The following is a 23,862-nucleotide window of genomic DNA, read 5'->3' as shown; positions in this document are numbered from 1 at the left end:
AATCAAATATAAAAGCAAAAACAAAATAGACTTCAATTCAAAAGCTAATATTTAACAACTTATAATGCATTAGCTCTAAGAATAAAGATGTATGTCTGTTCGTTGCTATATGGTTTCACTGAACATATGGATCATGTCTAGTGCCCCTATAATCATCATATGAACAAGTTCATGCTTTACTACTTATCTTAAATGTTGAATATTCAAAAAAGCATCAACATTCAACATTTAGTCGTTGTTGTCACTTGCTGAAAATAAATTGATGCTCAAATGGTTTACTTACAAATCTAGTAAATAACTCCTTAATTTTCTTTGATTCAGAAAAATTACATCAACAAGATACAAGGAAAGCCAACACATATAGAAGCCCTTTAAATCTAGATATCAACAATCATAAGCTCATTCAAAATTCCATGAGCCTGAACACGCAAGTTGTATACACAATCTCACCTTGTTTTGTGACACAAAGCTACTGTTCATCAAGTTCTTAACGAAGTCTACATCATCAATTCATTTTTTAAACAATTTTGTCCACAACGAACCACCATTGCAACACAAAATTTTAGCATATATCAACACATATATAACATCATCATAAAATTGTTCAACTCATTCAAAATTCCAACATACTTTCAATCACCCAAACTCTCAATAATCATCAAATAAGCTCAATCAACCAAAGTCTCAACTATATATATACCATCATAAGCATTCTCCCCCTTTTTTTCATTATCAAAACAAATAGGCAGCAATTTCACCTAACTAATTCAAATTTCAGCCACAATAAACAACAAAAGCAATATTAGCAGTCAAAGCAATATTTTCAACTGCATATATAATCAGACTCAATAAATTATGAATGACAAGTGACCAACACTATGATGACACTTTATTTCAATAAAAGTATTAGAAGCAAATACACAAAACCAAAGATTAAGAGGTTTAAGAATGTAATACCTGTTTAGTAAAAAGTTACCGAAAAAGTTGTCATATACTCTAGCTTTGAACATTGTCTTGCAAAAAATTTAAACCAATCAGTTAAAAAGAAAAAAAAAAAAACTTTAGGATCAAAACTATGAAGTGAAAAGAACCTCCTGAACATCTTCGTCAAGAGTAGATGGCTTTTGCATAAAAGATTCAAGCCTTTGCAATCTGTCTTCAAACTCTACAATGCGCCTCTTTAGGATGTGATTTTCTTCATCCTTGTCATTAAGTTTAGTTTGAAGCTCTTACATCTTCTTTTTGCTAGGATCTTTAAAGTTTTCCCTTTAGATTCCACTGCCATACCCAAACACATGGCTGTGACGTTACACTCCAAAACATTTTTCAATTATCTCAATATTAGAAATTGTTAGATCTGCTTGAATGGTCTCTACAATTTGATCCTACAAAATTTAAAGATTTACAATAGAATAGGAGAATAGTACTCAGAGAAACTTTAATAAAAGTTAATAGTAGAACATACATATTTTTCTTCAACTTTAGGCTTAACCAACTTTCCATTCTTCTTTCGAGTTTCAAAAAAGATCTTTCCCATATCAGGTGGATTACCTTCTTTTCCTCCCTTTTGGCAATTATATAGAAAATCATCAAAAAAATTATATTGGACATTGAACATCATAAATAGATAAATTGGTATTTATTACCATTTCATAAATGATCTCTCTATGAGGCTTACTACCCGTGCGATGAGGCATTGAAGATTTAGCTTTATTTTGAGAGGCTTGAGAACTTATTTTCTATATGAGAACCAAAAAATAATTATAATTAGAGACATGTAACAGTAAAGAATCACAACATTAAAACCATTTTGCATTTGTTTTTTTAAAATTAGATCATACCTGAAAATCCTCAGTTAAAAAGTGTTTAGTCAGAAGCCATTCCCAATCCTCCTTATCCATACTTTGTGGCTTATTTTTCAAAGCCTCAGCTACAGGTTTGCAACATTTAACATATATAGTATTTAAACTTGATCTCCAATTCAACCACAAGACATTCATATGCTCCAAGGTGTGGTCACGATACAACTCTATGTCAGGGTTCTCAAATTTTTCCTATTGAAAATGATGTATAATTAGTAAAATTGTTAGGACATCGAAGACTATCTTCATATGATATTAAATTTCTTTATTTCTAATAAGACTCTAAGGCTTCTTTAAATCCCCCAAAAAGATGACAATGTTTTAAGTACAAATAAAAATAAAAGATAGAGTAAAAAGAATAATTTACCTTAACCGCTTCCCACATGTGATTTTTTTCATTTTCCCCAATTTCTTTCCAAGCTTTCACTCGTACAGGACAAATGGTTCAATCACACACAACTCTTCCCAAGTGCCTTGACCAAAATTGATGATTCTCCTCCACTGCTCAATTGTTGTAGAAAATAATTGGAAGCTTTTCCCCAGATTTTAGCCCAGATTAAAAGGGACAACATCCAATTCTCTATCTTCCTCAACATAAACATGGATGTCACTTATACCTTTGTGGTCATTAAACTGATAGAATTGAACTGATATGACACACACCAAGAAGGGGGGTGAATTGGTATAATTAAAAAAAATATTCTTTTGAGAAGCAAAGATACTTTCAAATGGTGAAGAGTAAATATGGAATCTTATCAATGAACAATCAAAGTCAGTAGAAACAGAAATGCAAAGGTAAGTAAGAAAAGTATGGAAAGCAGTGAAGACACGAATTTATAGTGGTTCAGCTTTCCAAGCTTAGTCCACTACCTTAGCTATCAACTAAGGATTTTAAAACCAATCTTTACTCTCAAACCCCCTACTCAATACGAGCAGGTCCTCTAGTCCTTGACTAGGGAGCTTATAACCTCCCAACTTAATGGGCCCTCTAGCTACCGCTAGGAAAAATACAGAGAATGAAATAGAGATTCTAAGAGTACAACTCTTAGTTACAAGCTCTCTTTTTAAATGAAAGATCAAGGCTTAAAAGTAATAGAACAGTAAGATATCAAAGCCTCTTAAATGAAAATATAGAGAGAAAAGTTAAAAGCTTGATGTAACAGTGAAGGCACGATCGTTCAAGATATTCAATGTGTTTTCAGTAGCCTTCAATGCGTCTTTAACCACCTATTTATAGTTGATGGTGGGCAAGTTCAAAATTTGGACCGTTGTGGGTGGTTGGGCGAGCATTTAATGAGCCAAAAACTAGCCGTTATAAGTTTCTGTGAAACACATAGTCGACAGAGAAAATAGGTTAGTCGACTATTTTATCAAATAAAGCTAAGCATAGTCGACAGACAGAAAGTGATAGTCAACTATCTTTTAATACAAAAATCCCATAGTCGACAGATACAAGTGTATAGTCGACAGATGTGAAAATGTGAAGAAAATTTTGAATTTATAGAACAAAAATAGTCGACAGATGAAAAGCCATAGTCGACTATCCTTACTTGATAGTCGATAGATTAAGAAATAGTCGACAGATGCCTCACATAGTCGACAGATCAAACCACCATAGTCGACTATCTTTATATATAGTCGACTATCCTTAACAGCATAGTCGACTATTCTAAGGCACAGTCAACAGAATGAAACACATAGTCGACTACCCTTTTGAAAACATAGAAAACTTAAACACATCCTCATTTTGATCTTTTTGAAAGCAAGTTGAGATTATCAAAAGTATATTTTTAACATAAATATCACTCAACCAAACTCAATATTTCTTCTATAGGATTTCATATCTTGCTTCAAAATTCATGTATTATAAATTTGTTTTCTCATTCACAATTCACATATTAAAAGCTATTTTCTCATTTATATAATCCAAGCCTTGCTTCATATTATAAAAGTTATTTTCTCATTTATGTAATCCATATTATAGAGATTGATTTTCATATAGTCATTATCAAAACCATTTTATTACTAAGAGTAAAATATCATAAACATAGCATAGACATCAGCATCTCCATTTAGTTGCTTCCCATCCTTATAAAAGATTTTCACACCAACTAAGTATATGTCCAAGAATTTTCCACACATACTTAAAATGTTAGTGAAGGAGCTACAATCTTGTTGGAAGTCATTGTCTATATAATGTAGTTCACCAAAGTGAACAAAAAGACGGTGGGATGTGAGTTCACCTAAAAAAACAAATGCAATGCAATCATTAGAAGTTTAACCATTTAGAGAAATTAGAAACTGCATAATATTTACTTGAACTAGCACCACTCGAACCTCATCTTAGTAAATCTGCAACACCATTTATATCTTTTCTTGGCTTTAATTGTTCTAATCCCTATACTTGTCTCTTAGCCAATGCACCTGGGGCTATAAACTTATTTTCCTTGGATGGCAACCCTTTTCCAACTTTGATCTTTTGCATCTTTTACTTAAACCTGGAATAGGACAAAAAAAATACACTTTGATTTAAAAATAATACACATAACAGATTAAAGTGCTAGAAAAAAATAAGTTTTTAAAGGATATTTGCATATATATATATAATAGCTTACTTTTATGAAAGACAAAAATGAATTTTCTAACATCTTCTTTTTCTTTTCTTTCTTTTAGTTGCCACTTCAACCGCCATTAGCTCCACATTTTCCCTTGCCCAATTGATTTCATTATCTACTGTAGTTGAAATGGGATTTGCCTCTTTATAATTGAATGATTCCCCTTGTTGATATGATTCACTAACATTATCCATCTCATCACAACTATCATCCATTTGTAAAGGCAAGTCATAAGAATCACGTGGCCTGAAATCTTATGTTCTTTAAGCTTGAAATCTTATGTTCTTTAATACTAACACAATGTGAAATGTTAGATGAAAACCCATCTGACACTTTTAATTGCTTTAAAAACTTACAAAATGTATGCTTTTCTTCCTGAGTTAATGTGTAAGTAGCAGCTAGCAACACAAACTTATCTCCTTTTTGTATTGGGTGCAACTCTGGACTGATATTCATTGCTTCCAAATCAAGACGAGACTTAATAGTATCTTTGGTCTTCCCTTTAATGTTCATAATTGTTCCAAGCACATTATCAAATATGTTTTTCTCGATATGCATCACATCCAAATTATGTCGCAACAAAAGACTACTCCAGTGTGGAAGTTTGAAAAAAATGCTTTTCTTATTCCAATTATCCCTTCTATTATCATGTGAAACTTTGGTCTTTTTACTAGCATCTTTAGATAAAATGAGCCCTTCAAGATCTTTCACTTGATCTAGAATATCCTAACCAGTAAGATGTTTTGGTGGTAATCCATACTCTTTCGTGCCATCAAATGATTTCTTGTCAATGCGCCATTTGTGATTTATTGGAAGATAACGACAATGGTCATGAAACATTGCTTTCTGCTATTGCTTAACCTCATAGAAAAGGCATCCTTGTTACAACAAGGACAAGCCAATTTACCCTTAGTGCCCCAATCTGACAAGTTTCCATATACAAGAAATGAAGGATCATTACGAGGATACATAGCATGCAACGGAAGCGTTTTTAAATAAAAACTTTCCTCGTATTGATTAGAATCTAGGAAACTTACTTTTTCTTCGAATTACCGGACGGAATGAGGCGACAGGCGGAGGATGGGCGGGAGCTTCTTCACGTGGTGGAGACGACGGTTGTCCTGCAATCCTTTGGCTCCTTCGCATCAGAACTTGAAGGTCCTCTTTTGATCTTCCAAGGTATGACTCAAAACTCGTGGCCTCTTTTGGTGAAGAAGAGTAAAAGAACCTTAGATGAAAAACAACCAAAGAGAGAATATATATAGGGAGAACCCTAGGGTTAAAACCCTAGTGGGCCAAACCCTAGTGGGCCAAGTCCATTTAATTAATTTTCTAATTGGGTTAGCCCAATTAATTAATTAAAAACTAATGAACTACTATTTTATTCTAGACCAATTAATTATGGACCATTTTGAATAAAATAATTCTCTCTCAATGTAATTCACCCAACAAGCCAAATGTATTAAATAATACATGAGTTATATCGAGCTACCTCGGGGACCAAAAGACAAATTATTCACGGCTACTAAAATGACCAAAATATCCCTGCTACCTAGTAGCTATATTTTGTCATTCTAAGTGTTCCAACTATCACCGTATGGTAACACTGACCCCACGAATAATTTTGCATATGCCATGTCTTTGACCTACTAGTGTAATGACGAAAATACCCCTTTGCGTAACACCCATCATTTAGAAAGGAATAATGTACTAACACCTCTCTAAATGATTTCTACCATCCTTAGATCACTAGTCCAATAATCCGTGACTACTCGAATGTACTTGCTTATCACTGGGAGCTACCCAGAAGCACACACTCTTAAGTCACGTTCCTAGGGCCCTGGATTATTTGATTATTCTTGAACAATCACAAGGGGGTGAATCACATAAACTATCTTGTATTAGTCTGTCTTAGCTAATTAGAAACCATACTCCCAACTCAAAAGATTATTGATCTTTGATAGACCTCACCTACAGTGAATCTAAGAATATAGCTCTAGGTTCACTAGACCACCAACTAATACTCAAGTATTAGAGTACTCGTCCACGTAGTAGCAGTGATAGACTAGCTCCATGATAATTAGTACTTTGTCATTAGCTTCTATCACAGGTCCACTCTACGCATTCCGAATGCGCTTATACAATTAGAGTAAACGGACTATTTACTGGCTAAGGCAAGCCATCCTCCATTAGGATCTATTGCACAATGATCTTATCATGATAGAATGCCCAGTTCTATCAAAAGATCAAGAGTAATATTTTCTTGCTTATTAAGTACCCATGATTCATGCCTAACTGTGAAGAACGACCCATCACATGAATCACTTACTTAATAGCATGGACACTTTTCCAACAATTAAATGCAAATAATATATGTGCCATAAACTGACTAAAAGAAACATCATTACCATAAATTAAACAAAACGTGTCTTTAGGGCATACATTTCCAACAAGAAAATCATTAATGATCCATAGTAAAGTTGCATGCATCTTGAAATTCTGGTGAACCGATGCATCAAATGTTTCAACTCCTACTTCCACAACTCTTGTAATTCTTCTATTAAAGGTTGGAGATAGACATCAATATCATCCCCTTAAAATATTTTCTAACCTCTTCTAATAAGAAGGTGCTACGTAACTGATGATACCGTCATTAGTTATTATTGTTAATATTATTTTTATTATTTTTTTAATTAAATTAAAAAATTACAATTTTTATGACATTATCTAGAATATAATATATTGAGAGGAGGAGAAGGAGGAGGAAATGACATAAAGCTTATATCCTTTTTTTTTTTTTTTACATTTTTTTAAAATAAAAAGTGTGATCGAAATATCACTTAAATAACAACCCAATTTGCAAAGTAAACACTGATTAATATTTGAGAACATTTTGTTGACATAATTATGATTTAAATCAAATATAATAGTAGATAGAGTTCTTATGATTAGGTTCCAAAATTATTATCGTAATAGTCTAAAATTATCAAAATAATATAATAACAATAGTTTTATTTTATCTAAAATTTATGACAAATGTGTCATCGACAACAACTTATCCAAAATTTATTGAATCAAACATTACAAATTTTAAATAAATAAAAAATAAGTTTTACACTAAAATATTGAGGACAGGCAACACTGTTTAGGTAACGTTTATTAAAATAAATAAGATAAAGTTATATTAAGATAAAATTAAGATGTTTTTTTTACTAAAATATAAAATGATTAAAATAAGATTATATATATATTATTGTGTATAATATTTTATAACATATTATAACATCTTATATATCTTGTTGCTATAATATTTTATAACATTACAATATATTATATATATTCTAAACACACCTCAGAGCCTCCATCTTCCCTTTATTTACATTCACATACAAATATCTTATTCCATATATGTATTTACTAAAGCAATAAAATCCAATATTATATCTATATATATCTTGCATTCAGCAATCCTCACTCACCCACTTTTCCATTCCAATTGTAATTCCTCTACTTGGACTTACAACATACTATATATATATATATATATTTCACACCTTACTATATATAAATGTTTTCACACCTTACTATAAAATTGAAGATACATCGAATAGCTGTGTAGAATAGGGAAAAACTACGTCCATGGCTAACGAACTTTATAGCCAGAAGCAAGCTAAAATTGAAAAATGAGTTTAGTTTCTTAGGATTTAAAATTAACAGAGTGCAAAACACTATAGACTTTAGGTATCTTATTTTCCCAGCAACCAAACAGAGAGCATAGGAAGTGAAAGCAATAGAAAGCAGAAACAGAACTTCTCGTGATGAAGTCGCCAAAGATGGAAATAAAACAAAACGAAGATCTAGGAAGCAATATTTCTGGATTCAAAAAATATGCCACATTATAGCAACGACAACAACGGATAGCCCTCACAAAAAAAAAAAAAAAAAAAATCTCGAAATCACCTTTAATCTAAACCTCCAAAATGGGAAAACTTTTCTCAAATTCTTCAAGAACAAAAACACACCAGAGATCCAATATTAAACACAAATCTGACGGCAAATCTTAGTTATTATGCTATTATGATATAAATACTTCAAAAGTAAATCACGAAATGTGATTAAAAATGGCAATCTGATTGACGTTAACCACAAGAGAGTTCAATACATCCAAAATAATTTTAAATTTCTCAAATGCAAGACTTCAGATTATAATAGAATAACGTTGAACCCTAGGTCAAGAAGAATTCATAAAAATATATAAACACGCATCGATGTAAATAAACAGCTCGAAATGTACCTACCTGGAAGAGAAAAGAGTTATTGGAGTGACTTTGCCTCTGACAAGTTTCTCTCGATTTGGAGTGCCTTCGCCTCTGGTAGTAGTTTGAAGCTCAAAGAAAAAGGTGAATTTGGATTGATGGGAAAGGCGACTTCAGATTTGGATTTGGTAGCTAGGGATTTGGTAGCAAGGGAAAGAGACAGGGAAGGGAGATTGGGATACAGGAAGAGGCGGGGGGGGGGGGGGGGGGGGGGAAGATTAAGTGTAAAGAGAAAAATTAATAAAAAAATATTACTTAATTTGAATTATATATATTGATAGGGCTTAATTGTATATATATTTTTATCTATTTTTTATCTTAATCTTGTGCTAATTTTTCTACATAATTATGTGTTTATATGGATTTTGGATTATTTTAATCTTGTTTTGTAGGAATCCAGTAAAGGAAATAAATTCGAAGATTTGGGCATAAAAAGAAAAAAAATATTATAAAGTGAATTTTAAAATTAATATTATAATAAAAAATAAATAAATAATTTATATAATTAATATTATAATATATTTAAAGTTACAATATATTAACTATTATATATAATATATATATATATATTAATAAATGGCATGAAGGCGTGAAGGTGAAGAATAGGACATGCCATATGCATTTTATATATATTAATATTATATTATTAAATAAGAATCTAACAGTGGCGTGAATTGGGCTTGGCTAGGGCGGCCCACGCCACACATATATATATAATAATATGTGAAGATCCAAAAGGGGGGGATGGAGAATGAAGCAATTGGGTTGAGGCGCACTGTGAAGGGGAGAATAAATTGAAGCAGCAGCCGAGCACTTAGGCATAGTGAGGAGAGATTGGAGGCTGCTGGGGACGACACATGGAAGGAGAAATTGAAGAAACGTCTCACGCACGCCTCGCGCACAGGGATGCCTCACACCCAGCAACAGCCACACCTAGATCTGAAACAGATCTGGGCAGGGAATATTTTTCTCCATTCAATTTCAGTTTTTATTTTTATTTTAGTAGTGTCTAGTTAAATTGTTTTAGCTAGGGTTTGGATGGATTTTAATTATGGGATTATGTGATTATTTGTTTAGTTTGATTTAAAAGTCGATTATTATTTACATGAGGAATTTATATTGTTGCGTTTAATGCTTTAAAAGATTGAACATCTTTTAATGATTCAATGATTTATGCATGACTGACTAAAGGATTGTTATAAATTAGATTCATAGGCAATATAAATCACATACTTAACTATGAAATCGAAAGATGATTAGCTCATGTGTGAGAATCAAGGAAGCTTAGTGAGTCAAATCCCCTTCCAAGATTAAAGGTTTCCAAATAACTTAATGCTTATTTATTTTGTTGATATCTGCTCAGAAATCTGACAATGAAATTGAATTAATAAATGATTAATATGATTTGAGAAAACTTATTAATTAATTGAGGGAAATCCACCATCACATGCAAATAATTATAAAATATTGTAAAGGTATTTGTGGTTTTGAATCGGGTTGAATAGATAATTAGATAATCCAAATTAAATGAAATCTAAACCCTAGTGCATTCATTAATTAATCTTTCTCCCAAAGAATTCAGGTTTTCTATTTATTTTTCTTTTTATTCATCGATTAATTAATTGGTTCAACTTAGGTTAATTTAGAATCGTTTTGGTATTGTGATCTAGTCATCGTGGGATCGACATCTTTTCATCACTATATGCAGATTTGACTAGGGTACACTTGCCCGAATTAATTGTGCATAAAATCACACATCATATATATATTTGGAGGGAAATATTTTTGTTGATTTTTTAAACTCAATAACGACGGGATTTTTAATTAATGGTGAGAAATTCAAAAACTCATCGTTAAAAAGTTAATTTTACACCACATTTAGCTAGAGTATAAATAATTCCTCGTTATAATTATAAAAATTATGCTCTCAACGACGAGGTATTTGTACTCTTGTTAATTTTCCCTCGTTAAAAGCCTTTATGTATGGCTTTTATCGATTATATTATGTTTCGTCGACTATTATGCAAGATCTATCGATTATGAATTTTCTTCTGTCGACTATGTATGTGTATGATGTTATAAAATTTCTTTGTATTTTTTGATCTGTCGACTATGTGAAATGGTTTGTCGAATATTAGTAGATTTTGTTGAACAATAATCGACTATTCTTTTTTATCTGTCGACTATGCCTTGTTTTAATTGAAAATATAATCGACTAACCTATTTTTTCTGTTGATAGTTTGTTTCTCAAAAACTTGTAACGGCTAGTTTTTTGCACAATTAATGCTCGTCCAACCACCCCACAACGGTCCAAATTTTAAACTTATCCACCATCAACTATAAATATGGGTTGGGAGGATTGATTACGGTTGCTGAACACATTGAATATCTTCAACTACCGAGCTTTCTCTGTTACATCGAGCGTTAAATTTTTCTCTCTGTATTTTAATTTCTGAGGCTTTTTGTATCTCACTGTTACATTCATTATAAGTCTATATTCTTCAATTAGAGAGAACTTGTAACTAAGAGTTATACTCTTAGATTCTCATTCTCACGATTTATGTAATTTTCCTAGCATAAGCCAGAAAGCCCATTAGATTGGGAGGATTGTACATTTCCTAGTCACGAACTAGAGGACCTACTCGTGTTGAGTAGGGGGTTGATAGTGAAGTTTCTTCAAAATCTTTAGTAGGTAACTAAGGTAGTGGACTAGGCTTGAAAAGCTAAACCACTATAAATCTTTGTCTCTTGTGCTTCCTGCATTTATTTGTTTATGTTAGTATTTTTATCCCTACTTATTTCGTTCATTCATTCATAAGATTTCATTTTTATTTTTCATAAAACGAGATTGTCTTTACATAGTTGATACCTCATCATGCCATTTCAAGATCTTGAGGTTTAATGAATCCGTGGTCTTAACAGACGACGTCTCTATTTTTCAAAAGAATTTTTTTATATACCAATTCACACCCTCCTAGGTGTGTGCCATATCATTTCAATTCTATCAATTGGTATCAAAGCCTGGTTCCCGTTGTTTTCAATTAGGTCTAATAACCTAGGGTCAAGATCCACATAATGGCATACTTTGCTAGTTCCTTTCATCATGAAGGACAGAGCACTTCACGTTCACCTCATTTTGATGGTACTAACTACAATTATTGGAAAGAAAAAATGAATATCTATCTTATGCAGGACTCAAGCCTTATGCAAGCTATTAAGAAAAGAGTCACCTTGGCTTACATGGAAAAAATGGACAAATGGACAACTGAAGAGAGAATGAGTATGGAGACAAATGCAAAAGCAATGAACACATTGATTTGTGCACTATGCCCTAAGGAATTCAACCGGATATCAACATACAAGATAGCTAAAGAAATTTGGGATAAACTGGAGGTAACTCATGAAGGTACAAACCAGGTAAAAGAAACAAAAATAAATATTCTAGTTCATAACTAGGAGTTATTTACTATGAAAGAAGATGAATCTATTAAAGACATGTACACCAGATTTAATGATATTGTTTCAACCTTAGAGTCTCCATGAAAAACTTTTACAAATGGTGAAAAGGTTAGGAAAATTCTAAGAAGTCTACCTAGATCATGGGATCCTAAAGTCACTACTATTACTGAGGCAAAAGATTTAAACAAACTTGAATTTGATAATCTGCTAGGATCATTAATGACTTATGAAATCATGATGAAACGAAGTGATAATGCTGAACCAAAGAAAGACAAGAATGTAGCTTTTAAAGTTGAAAATGAGGAAAAATACTCTTAGGACAGTGATGATGATGAGTTTACTCTACTAGCTAGGAGATTTAGAAGATTTGTTAAAAAGGAAAGATTTAATCAAAAACAAAGTCTTAAGAAGGATAAAGATCAAAGTGAAACTAACCCCTCTAATGAGATTCGATGCTTTGAGTGTAAAAAGTTAGGTCATATGAGAAATGACTATCCTCAGTTGAAAAAGAAGGATTGCAACGACAGAAAAATGAAGAAAAAGGCTCTAGCTGCATGGGGTGAGGAGGAGCTCTCATCAAGTGATGAATCACAAGATGATGAAGTTGCCAACATTTGCTTTATGGCCAATATTGAAGATAAGGTAACTTCTCAGCATCCTGCTTCAATCTCTAATTTTATATTTGAAGAACTTCATGATGCATTTAATGACTTATTGATGATTTCAATTTCAGTTTATTAGAGAGTTTATTTTATTTTACCTATTTTCCCTGTAGCACCTCTTCTTGGACAGTTCTAGGAAATGAGGTGTTACAGAGTATACAGGGCATACCAAAATGATAAATAATGTCCTTCCATACCACCCCTTCCACTTTCTTTTCAGTGATGGTCGCCAAAGGTTTAGCTTCTACCCATTTTGTGAAATAATTCGGAGCTACCAGCAAGAATTTCCTTTGAGCAGATGCCACTGGGAATGGCTCCAGTATGTCTAAACCCCATTGCGTGAACGATAGAGGTTACAATATCGATTGGATGGGGGTAGGAGGTTTTACCGTCAGAGGGTTCTAACCTTCCTAACTGCATCTTGCCTTAGTGTGGGCCAAAAGAAATCAGCTCGTAAGATCTTCCCAGCCAATGCCCTTCCCCCGAGGTGTTCACCACAATCTCCCTCATGCACTTCTTCCAAGATTTGTTAAACTTTCCTGGGCCCTAAACATTTTAGTAGCGGTATGGAGTACCCTCTTTTGTACAGTTTTTCACCGATTACTATGAAACGAGTTGTGCTCGTTTTTAATCTTCTTACTTTTGTAAAGGTTTCTGGCAGTTCTTGACTAAGCAGATATTTCAATATCGGGCTTCTCCAATCTTTGGTCTCTATAATGCAATTCACAACTACATCTTCCTCTCCTATGCTGGGTTGTTGGAGGACTTCCATGTTAATTAGGCATCCAGGAATGTCTCGGGCAGGAGCCAATTTTGATAGCACGTCTGCGTGCTGATTAAGGGACCTGTTGATCTGAATTAGTTCAAAATGCTCAAACCTGTGAACAAGTTCTTTCACCTTATGCAGGTAGCGGGCCAATATCAGCTCCCTCCTTGGAACTGTTGCACCACCAATTGAGAATTATTGTGGGCTTTCAGGTTCTTCATTTCCTATTTCTATGCTAATCTCATTCCATCCAATAAAGCCTCATATTTTGTTGTGTTGTTTGAGCTGGGGAAGGTGAAGCATAAGGAATATTCTAAGATCTATTTTTCAGGGAAAATCAACACTATCCCTGCCCCACATTCTTTGTCATTTGATGCTCCATCGACAAACAACATCCACTATTTGCCTTGGACTTCTTCTATTGGTGGTGAGTGAGTCCATTCTACTATGAAGTCTGCTAATGCCTACCCCTTTATTGCCCTTTTAGGTTCGAAACTGATATCATACTCACTGTAACGTCCCGTCTTCCCAGAACGTGCATTACCTCGAGATTTTGGGAATATATATATATATATATATATTTCAACATCAAACACACAACATAAGCCTCTCGATACACGTACCTTCATCATAATCATTTCTCGATAATCCCGATCGTACCTTCTTAGCATATCAAAATTTAATAATTAATAGAATAAGACATGTATTATCAATCACATTAGCGGAAGCAAGATCGAAACCTCAATGATATATAACCGACAATTCCTTTTACAATAACCAAATCGATGTTTTACATGAAAATATCAAAATATTACATAACCTCTGAACATCGACAAAAACCTACGAAAACTAAACATAACAGCTACATCTTGACAACATTCTTTCCTTTAGCGCCACTGCATTCACCTGGAACGTTTGAATATTTCAAGGACATAGTCCGAATTAGATGCTGAATCATCTAAGTGAGAGTTCAAAAACATTTCCATGCAGATATGCAAAACCATATGTAAAATCGATAAATCCCGACATGCCCCAGCCTAAGAGAATCCCACATAGCACTTAACCTTAACCGGGGAAAATGCAATCTCTCTAAAGGCGACACGGCCACACCGACCCATTGGCAAACCAATCATGCTTAAGAGGGACAACCTCGACATATGAACCCGGGAATCGCCCCATTGTCATTGTTAGGCTTTACGCTCCTACTCAAAAGTATTCCAAAACCCCATGTAACCCTAGCCCCAAGAGTGTCACATCAGCACTATCCCCGAAATCCATGACACCTCGGCCTTAATGTTATTGCTCAAAGGAACCTGGGGTGGTGTCCACTCTCAACCCCGCCACTTGAGTACCGTAGGGTGAAGTCCGTCTCAGCCCCGTCCCAAGTGGGTCACATAGCATTAACCCTTGGCACGCATTCCGAGTGCTGACACTCGAGAGCTACGTCACAGGTTAACAACCCACGTCCCACATGGACAACACAACATGCCAATGCTGAAAAATCATAACATGTATAAAATCAACATCTCAATGTATGTAATTTACCGTACGAAATATAACACAGGTTTAAGTAATCATTTATAAAACCATTAATAAACCTAGCCATGAGGATGAACACTCACAGTAAACCATTCATATGCCACAAACGAGTTTTTTCGATAGAACCGCTCACCTTTGGGCTAAGTTCAAAATTCCTCAAAATGCGTGCCCGACCTCGATTCTCGTGCCAAGCGCTCTATAGTTCAAATTCGAGCCTCAACGATACCCTAGACATCATATGCATTCAAAGGGAAATCAATATCTATTTTTCTAATTTTCTCATTATTTTTCTCTAATTTCTTCCTATTTTTCTCTTGATAATTTCAAGTAAATACCTCTTCAAGCATTTTTTCTAAATTCTTCTCCTATTTTCTCAAATTTTCATAATTACTTTTCCTTGAGAAAAAAATATTTTTCATTGATTTCCTTCGAATCTACTTCAAGAAAAATCACCAAAATTCATAAAATAAATTCCTTATCCTTCTTTAATTTTCTCAGAATTTTATAAAAATTCCTCCTATTTATTTTCTATTTACCTTTCCTTTCAAAAATCCAGAATAATTATCTCCTCAAGAAATTTTCAAGATAAAAATTCATCAAAATAAACTATTCCTTTTTCTTGAATTTCTGAATATTTTTTCAGAATTTTAATTCCTTTAATTCTATTTTTTTTTATCGAATTTTCTATATTTTCCGCATTTAAAAAATACAAAAAATACCTCCGGTCATCTTCTCCGGCGACGACACACCGGAAAATTGAAGCGATGACACCAGGCTATTCCTCTCCCTTAGTCGATCCCAATGGTACCCATCTTGCTCGGAAAAAATCATCGAAAACCTTCCGATTTGGCTGAAAACAGTCAGCCAAAGCTATCCCGCCACCGAACTCCAACGAATCAAATTGGCATTCGATTCGAACTCCGATTGACATGAAACTTTCCAGATTTTCTACCCATAGCCTTGCGACCAAAAGCCCCTTAATAGATCATTCGATCGATCACTCTACAACCCGATTTGATACTTCACGCAATATGTATATATATGCCAAAACACTCCCTACACTACTCCAAAAACCCTCAAAATTCCCAGAATTGCTCCTCACAACCTGGGGAACAAAATCCCCTTATCCCCGACCTCTAATTCACACCCAAAAGTGAGAAATCCGAAGTAAAATTTTTGATGCAAACTCTTATCAAAACTTGGCTATTTATAGCCAAATTCGTCCGATTTTCTGACCAATCAAAGGCCATTACTTCGCCCCTACGCTACCTTGGCCATGCCCTGTCGAAGAACAACTGCAAATCCCTGAATTTTTTGGCCACAAATCGCGGCCAGATCTGCCATTTTTGAGCAGATTTTTGAAAATTGCACTTTAGCCCCTTAGAAACTTTCTTTTGCATTTTGGCCCTTATCCTCAAGCCCCTTAATTATCCAACTATACCAATAAGACCCACACGATTAGTACTTCTCATTTCTCCTTTGAAACTTTTGAAAAATTACTGTTTTAACCTCCCTCGGGCAAATTTAGAAAATTACACTTAGGCCCGATTGATCGTTTTGACCTCAAATCCACTCAATTCAACCTGAAACCACTTAAGGGTTGTTCTATACATCAAATATTAGTCCTAAAAATGCTCCATTGATTTTTCGGACATCGTCTATAATAATTCGGTAATACAACCTAATTGACAATTGTATTTTTGTTGTACCGAAAACTATTCCCGATCTTATTTCTTTTATCACTAAAAATCATAATTTAAATCACTCGTCGATACTACACCATTTTTCTTGGCTATCTAGGGTTCGGGGTACTCCCTCTGACTAATTCGGTCATCCAAAGCTGTGTTAGTGTACCCTATAGTCTTATTTTTTCAAAATTCCATTTATGCCCCTTATCAAATATCATTTTTATCCTCAATTTATTCCCGGGTATTACACTCACTGAGTTTAATGGCCCATTTGGTTAGCCTTCCCGAGCATTCAGGCTTTTGCAGGACAAGTCTTAACGGTTGGTCTGTTAATACTGTTATAGAGTGTAACGCCCCGCTCCCACTTACGGGAGTTACTCATGAACAATTACCCGAACTGTTCACCTGCCCGATCTGAGGTGAAGGGCGGACTATGTTTCAAGAAGAAACGCCCTAGGTGGGAACTAGGCTTTGTCTGGCCCTTCGCTTACCCAGGATCCATAAACACCCTAGGACCTCGCGAGTTTCTTATGAATGAAGAAATAACCCGCTACACCGCCCAAGGGCTTCAAGATGCTTCTTAACACCGGGCTAGACTAAGGGGAAAACTCATACTTAGAAAAATCCTCCAATTTTTCCAACATTTCATCGCTCGGGGACTCTATCGGGGATTTTATAATTTCTTCTATAGCCCAAAATCTCCCAAAATTGGGCCCTATTATTTCCCCTTTTATTCCCCTAATTTTGAAATTTTTCCCTTTTTTTTTTTTTCGCGCGCGGGCCCCAAGGCCGGCTGGGCCCTCCCTGGGCCTGGCCGCGTGCGCCTGGGGCGGCAGCGGCCCGCGGCCACGCGGGCTGGCCCAGCAGCGGCCGCACGGGCCGGCCGTGCGCCTGCCGCGCACGCACCCGCGCGCGCCTGCCCGGCCGCGCTGCCGCGCACGCCCGCGCGCCCCCTGCTGCCTGCCGACCTGCTGCTCCCCAAAATTTTCCAGCAACCCATTTTTTTTGAATTTCCAACTTTCCAACACCCCAAAAATGCCAAATTCTCCAGATTTTCCTTTCCATACATACACATCAAAATATACCCTTTGGGCTTAAAGAAACCCTTACACAAAGCATATACAATTTAAGCATAAATTACACCATTTGAAAAAAAAATTCAATGTCTTCATGCTCAAGCCTCTTTCTCTTGCCAAACCCTTCCATAGCATGCTTCAATACCTACAAGAGGTCAAACAAACCTCATGAGCTCCAAGAGCTCAATAAGGGTGCAATGACATAAAGTATGGAAATTAACAATATAGATGCCAATGCCATATGCAAGTGCCTAGGGTTCCAATACCTCAACCCTCAAGGTTAAAGGCTTCAACATACCCATCCAACACACAATTTCATGGCCATGAGTCTCATGCACACAAGCATATGCAAAGCAAGCACAAAAATGTTAAAATGCATACAAGAGTCATGCTAGCCCCCATCCACTTGGGGCTTTCCCCTTACCTCAATACTCCATGGATCTTCAAGTTTCCAACAACTTCAAGCCTCCAAAATCACTTCCTTTAATTTCCTCAAACTCCTTACATGAAAAGCAAGCCTAGGATTATAAAGAGATCCTTTAAAATGAGAAATACAAGAAAATTATGTAACCTTTACCTCTAGGCTTCTTGGATTTCTTCTTCTCCTTTTTCTTCTTCTTTCTCTCTTCTTCCTTCCTCTTTATTTCCTTCAAATGGCTAAAGGGAAGACTTCCTCCATCTTCCTTTCTTTTCTTTCTCAAGACTCTTCAAATGGAAAAAACTTGAGCTTGAAGGTCCACTTCCCTTTTTATACACTTTCATTTCTCTTTTCTTTTTGATTTATTTTCCTAGCCTTGATATTCCCAATTGCAAGACTTGATCCTAGCCTTTCATTTCTCCTTTACTTTTGAGAATAAATCTTGACCATTGGAAGAAGCACAATCCATAGCCCTTAGTCTTCTTTAATCTCAACCCTTGATGCATTTTGGAAGACTAAATCCCCACCATCCAAATTAACACAATCCATGTGTTTCTCAAGAATGAATCCTAGCCATGGACTTCTTTGGAGATCCAATCTCCACCATCCATTTCATTCTTCTTTTGGATCCTTACATCCCATTTGGCAATCCATGCCAACATAAAGCCTTAAATCTCTACCATTAGATAAATTCCAATTTCAAGACTAATTTTCCACCATTGGATCAAGTCTTCAAATCCCATAAATATCCCATTTCTCATTTATTTAATTGGGACTAATTTCACCACATTAAATATGAAAGACAACTTGGAGAGACATAAATGCTTTTCTTTCCCATTTATTTTAATCTCCCATTTTCCCCCATTAATGCTTGACCATTTTCTTTTCATTTGCAATTTCTTTTTATTGCAACAAAATCATTACACTCACATGGGCTAAATGGCTCATCTTTTCCATTCTTTTTGGTTTATTTAAATCCTTTAATTTTGCTTGAATAAGACCATGCCAAGTGTCACTCTAAGACACAAATTTGGCTTCCAAGTCATCCATCTCACCCATCCATTAATTATAAACATAATTTACCAATTAATTATTTCCACTCCCATAATTAATTTCCTCTTTTTCTCATAATTAATTCCTTTATGAAATTTCTCTCCAAAATTACCAAAACACCCTTTGTGAATTTTCAATCCCATTTATTTCCACATAATGCAAAATGGGAACTAATTCACTTCCCTATTCAATTCCACCTTGGAATTTTCTCCAATGTACCAAATTACCCTTTTATTGGACTTTGCTATCCAAATTACCAAAATGTCCCTCTCATAGGGCACCCTCAATCTCAAGGATTCAACACCTTCTCAAGGGCATTTTTGGAATTTTTCTTACTTTCTTTCCTATTCTCTTAACACCGGTTACACCGGGTGTTACATAGAGTGTGCCTGAAAATAGGGTCTCAATTTCCTTGCTATTATCACTAATGCCAGAGTTACTTTTTCAGTGTAAGGGTATCGTGATTCAGCCTCCTACAACACTTTACTTACGTAATAGACTAACCTATCGGCCTACTTGTAATACCCTTGATGAGTTATGATAAAATTATCAATTAAGAGAATATTGGTATATGAAAATTTTCATAATTGCCCTTGAATTAAAGAGAAGGCACATAATATATAGGATGCCTTAAGAGGGGCAAAACAGTAATTTGGAGTTCCGTCCCATAAAAAGATAAATTAGTTTTGGAGAAATTATTTATATTGGAGAATTGATTTTTGGAGAATTTAATTCTTGTTTAAAAGCATGGATAATTAGAAATTAAAATGGAAGCCAAGTAGGTTAGATTGGTGACACTTGGCAAGATCTCATGGAATGGGATTTAATTTAATTTGAGAATAATAAATTAATTTGATTAAGTGTAAGTGGGACACTTGGAATGATCTTGTGAAGCAAGAGTGGGATTTAAAGAAATTCAAAAAGAAAAGGAAATTAGTCTCTCAAGCATTAAATGAGAGTCATTATGGAGAGAATTAAAGAAATTCTTTATTAAATGGAAATTAGTCATGCATTTATGTGGAAAAATGGTGGATTTAGTAAATGATAAATATAAAGGAATTATGTCTTTCAAGAGCAATTTAAATTAAACCAAAAAGAAAAGATATTAGTCTCCATTAAATGCTTGAAAATTTATGGGATTTAAATTAAATGAAAAATGGAGAAAATAGTCAATCTTGAAATTAGTCATTATTTCTTAATTTTAAAAACTGAAGAATTATGGGAAATGTAGCCTTGGTCCTATGGTGGTGATTGGGTCTTGAAATTTGAAGAAATCCAATGGTTGGGATTTAAGCCTACCAATGGCATGGATTGCCACATGGATAGGATAATTTCAAGAAGAAAGATAAGGGAGGGTGAGGATTTAACCTCCAAAGAAAATCAAGGGATGAGATTTAAAGAGACCTAGGTCTCTTGAATTGTGTTTCTCTTTTGAGTAGAGATGGGTTCCCTTAAAATCAAAGGCTAAGATTGAGTTTAGGAGAGACACAAGGATTGTGCTTGTATTTGAGGGTTGAGATTGAGTCTCTTGAATTAAAGAAAAATCAATGGCTAAGATGTAATCTTGAGTTTTGGCATGGATTGAGTAGGAAATCTCTATGAATAGGGAGTTGAGATTTTAGTTCAAGGTTTTCCCATATGTTAAGAGAAAGAAAGTAAGAAGAAGATTAGGAGAAGGAAGAAGAAAGGCAAGCAAGAGGTAAGCCTTCTTTCCCTCTCATGAAGTAGCTTTTGATTTTGTATGTGAGCTAAGGTTGCATTCTTTCTTCTAAGGTGGCTTGAATCAAAGAGAAAGTCTTGGCAAGTGAGGGCTTGAAGCTTCAAGGATAAAGAGGTAAGGGATGACCCCAAGTGGTGGGGTTTGCTTGCATTTGTCTTTGTTTTGATTGAGTTGCATGTAATGGTTATATTGTATGTTTTGTGTTCTAGTGGACCTATGGCCATATGGAGGACTAGTGATGAGGGAGGGATTAGTTGGTGCCTTAACCTATGTGGTTATGAGGGCATGGAGGACTACCCATTATATGCATTGCATTTGCATTACATGTTTATTTCTCATGTTACATTTACATTTGCATAGCACCCTTACTGAGCATTGGCTCATAAGGTCCCTTGACCTCTATGTAAGTGGGGAATCATCTAAAGGAAAAAGAGTTTTGGAAGGTTGAAGGTAATGGAGCAAGGGAAATGCATGTGAAGTTGTATGTATTTTGTGGATTTAGTAGATGATGTTGTATTTATTTTAGTTAAATATGTATGAATGCTTAATGTGGTTGAATAGTGGCAAACTTGGATGTTTTAGAAGCCATTTGAGGTGTAAAGGCATTCTGGAAATTTTGGTTTTAAAAATATATATATGTATATTTTTTTTAATTAAAAAGGTTGGAGGCAGTGTGCTGGTGCAGGGCGCGCGACTGGGCACGGCCGCGCCCAGCATGTGCGTGTGCTCGCACACGGCTAAGCGGCCAGCGCACACGCGGCCCACGTGCCTGGCTGCTGCTGCCCGCCCCCTCTGCTGCTGTTTTGAGATTTTTTTTTATTTTTTTTATGTTATGTTTATTTAATTATATATGATATTTGGGGAATTTCTGAAATAAAATTATGTTTAAATAAATAAATAAAGGAGTATTTAAGCATCCAAATTAATTATTAAATTAATATAAATTTTGAGGCAATTGTGGGAAAAAATCCTATATTTTGGGAAAATAAATAAGAGAGTATTTTCCTTAAATTTTGAAAAAATGGATGAGGATGTTTGAGGTTTGTATTTCAAAAATTTATTTCCTAAGGGTTGGAAATTTGAGGTATTTTGAAATAATTAAAAAGAAAAATCAATGGAGATTTGATACGAAAAATTTTATTAAATTTTTTCAAAGAAATATTAATCCAAATCTTTTCTAAGGGAATTGGAGGTGAGATAAATGGGTTAATAGTTGGGGCAAAGAAAAATTATTTTCTTATAATTAAGGCCTTATGCCATAATTTATATGAAGCGAGTGAGTTAGTTATTTTGTCGATCCTAGGAAGTCATCCTTAACTCTTCATTAAGAGCTTGAGAAGGGGTGACACTTTGCGAGGTTTTGGGTTTTATTATCGTGGAGTCATTTCGATATTTCCCGGATCCTTGAGTGGAGCGAAGGGAGGGCAGAGCCTATTTCCCACCTAGGTCGTTTCTCATTAAAACGTAGCCATCTCTTCATCTTTTCCCTAGCGTGTGAATAGTAAGCTGGCTATTCGTGAATAACACCCGTAGGTGGGAGCGGCGCGTTACACTGCTCCCCTTGTTTGACAAGAATTGCACTTACTACATGATGGTTGATTCCCAAATATAGACATTGCTTTTCTCTGGTTTCTGGTCGAGTCAACAGGAGAATCTTCTTTAAGTATTCTTTCAATTCTTGAAAGGCCTTCTCACACTTAGGGGTCCACAAAAAATTTCTACCCCCTTTAAGGCCTTAAAGAAGGAAAGGCTACGTTTAACATATTCGAGAGGAATATGTTCAAGGCCATCAGGCGACCTATCAACCTCTGAACCTCCGTTACTGAGGAAGGGGACTGCATGTCAACTACTGCTTGTACCTTTTTCAAGTTAGCCTCTATCCCTCTGTGGGTAATCATGTATCCCAAGAATTTTCCTGATTTCACCCCGAATCTGCACTTGTCAGGATTCTAGTACATATTGTTCTTTCTAAACACAACAAAAAAAATTTCAAGTTGTTTGGCGTGCGACTCGCCTTGTTTGATTTTTACTATCATGTCATCCACATGGGCCTCCATTACTTCCCCAAGTAAGTCTTTGAATACCTTGTTGACCATTCTTTGATACGTGGGTTCTTTAAGCCAAAAGGCATCACCTGGTAGTAGTATGTGACTGCTACGGTACCCTACACATTTATTCATCAAAACTACAACCAAATTCATCAAATGTCAATCCTCTTATTAAAGCAAGTGTAGGGCAATTATACTCGCCAGTGTGCGAGTGTGCGTGTAATACAATTTTAAATTTATATTTCGGTGAGTCCGAGTCGGTTCACAGGGATATTATTTATGGTTGAAAACAAAAATCACATAATATTTGGTTTTAGGAGATGATTAAGATGATCTAAAGGCAATAATTAAAACTAAACTAACACTGAATTTAAGCAGTTTGGGTCAAGACAATTTCAGTGTTAAAACCAATTAATTTCGAATTTAATAGAAAATGTTGAGCCAATTTGCACATATTAATTAAGTTTTGATGATTAACAAAAATATTTTTATGACATAAATGTATTTTTTTCTCATATATAAAAATAAATTTATTTTGAATTAAAGATGGATTGTCTTTAAACATGTTTCTTTCTTTTGATCATTTATGTCTCAAAAGTTTATGTTTGAATTTTTATTTATTGATAAATGCTTTTATTAC

Source organism: Diospyros lotus, chromosome 2 (genome assembly GCF_014633365.1).
Source record: "Diospyros lotus cultivar Yz01 chromosome 2, ASM1463336v1, whole genome shotgun sequence".
Classification (NCBI taxonomy): domain Eukaryota; kingdom Viridiplantae; phylum Streptophyta; class Magnoliopsida; order Ericales; family Ebenaceae; genus Diospyros; species Diospyros lotus.
This window is presented reverse-complemented; position numbering follows the sequence as displayed.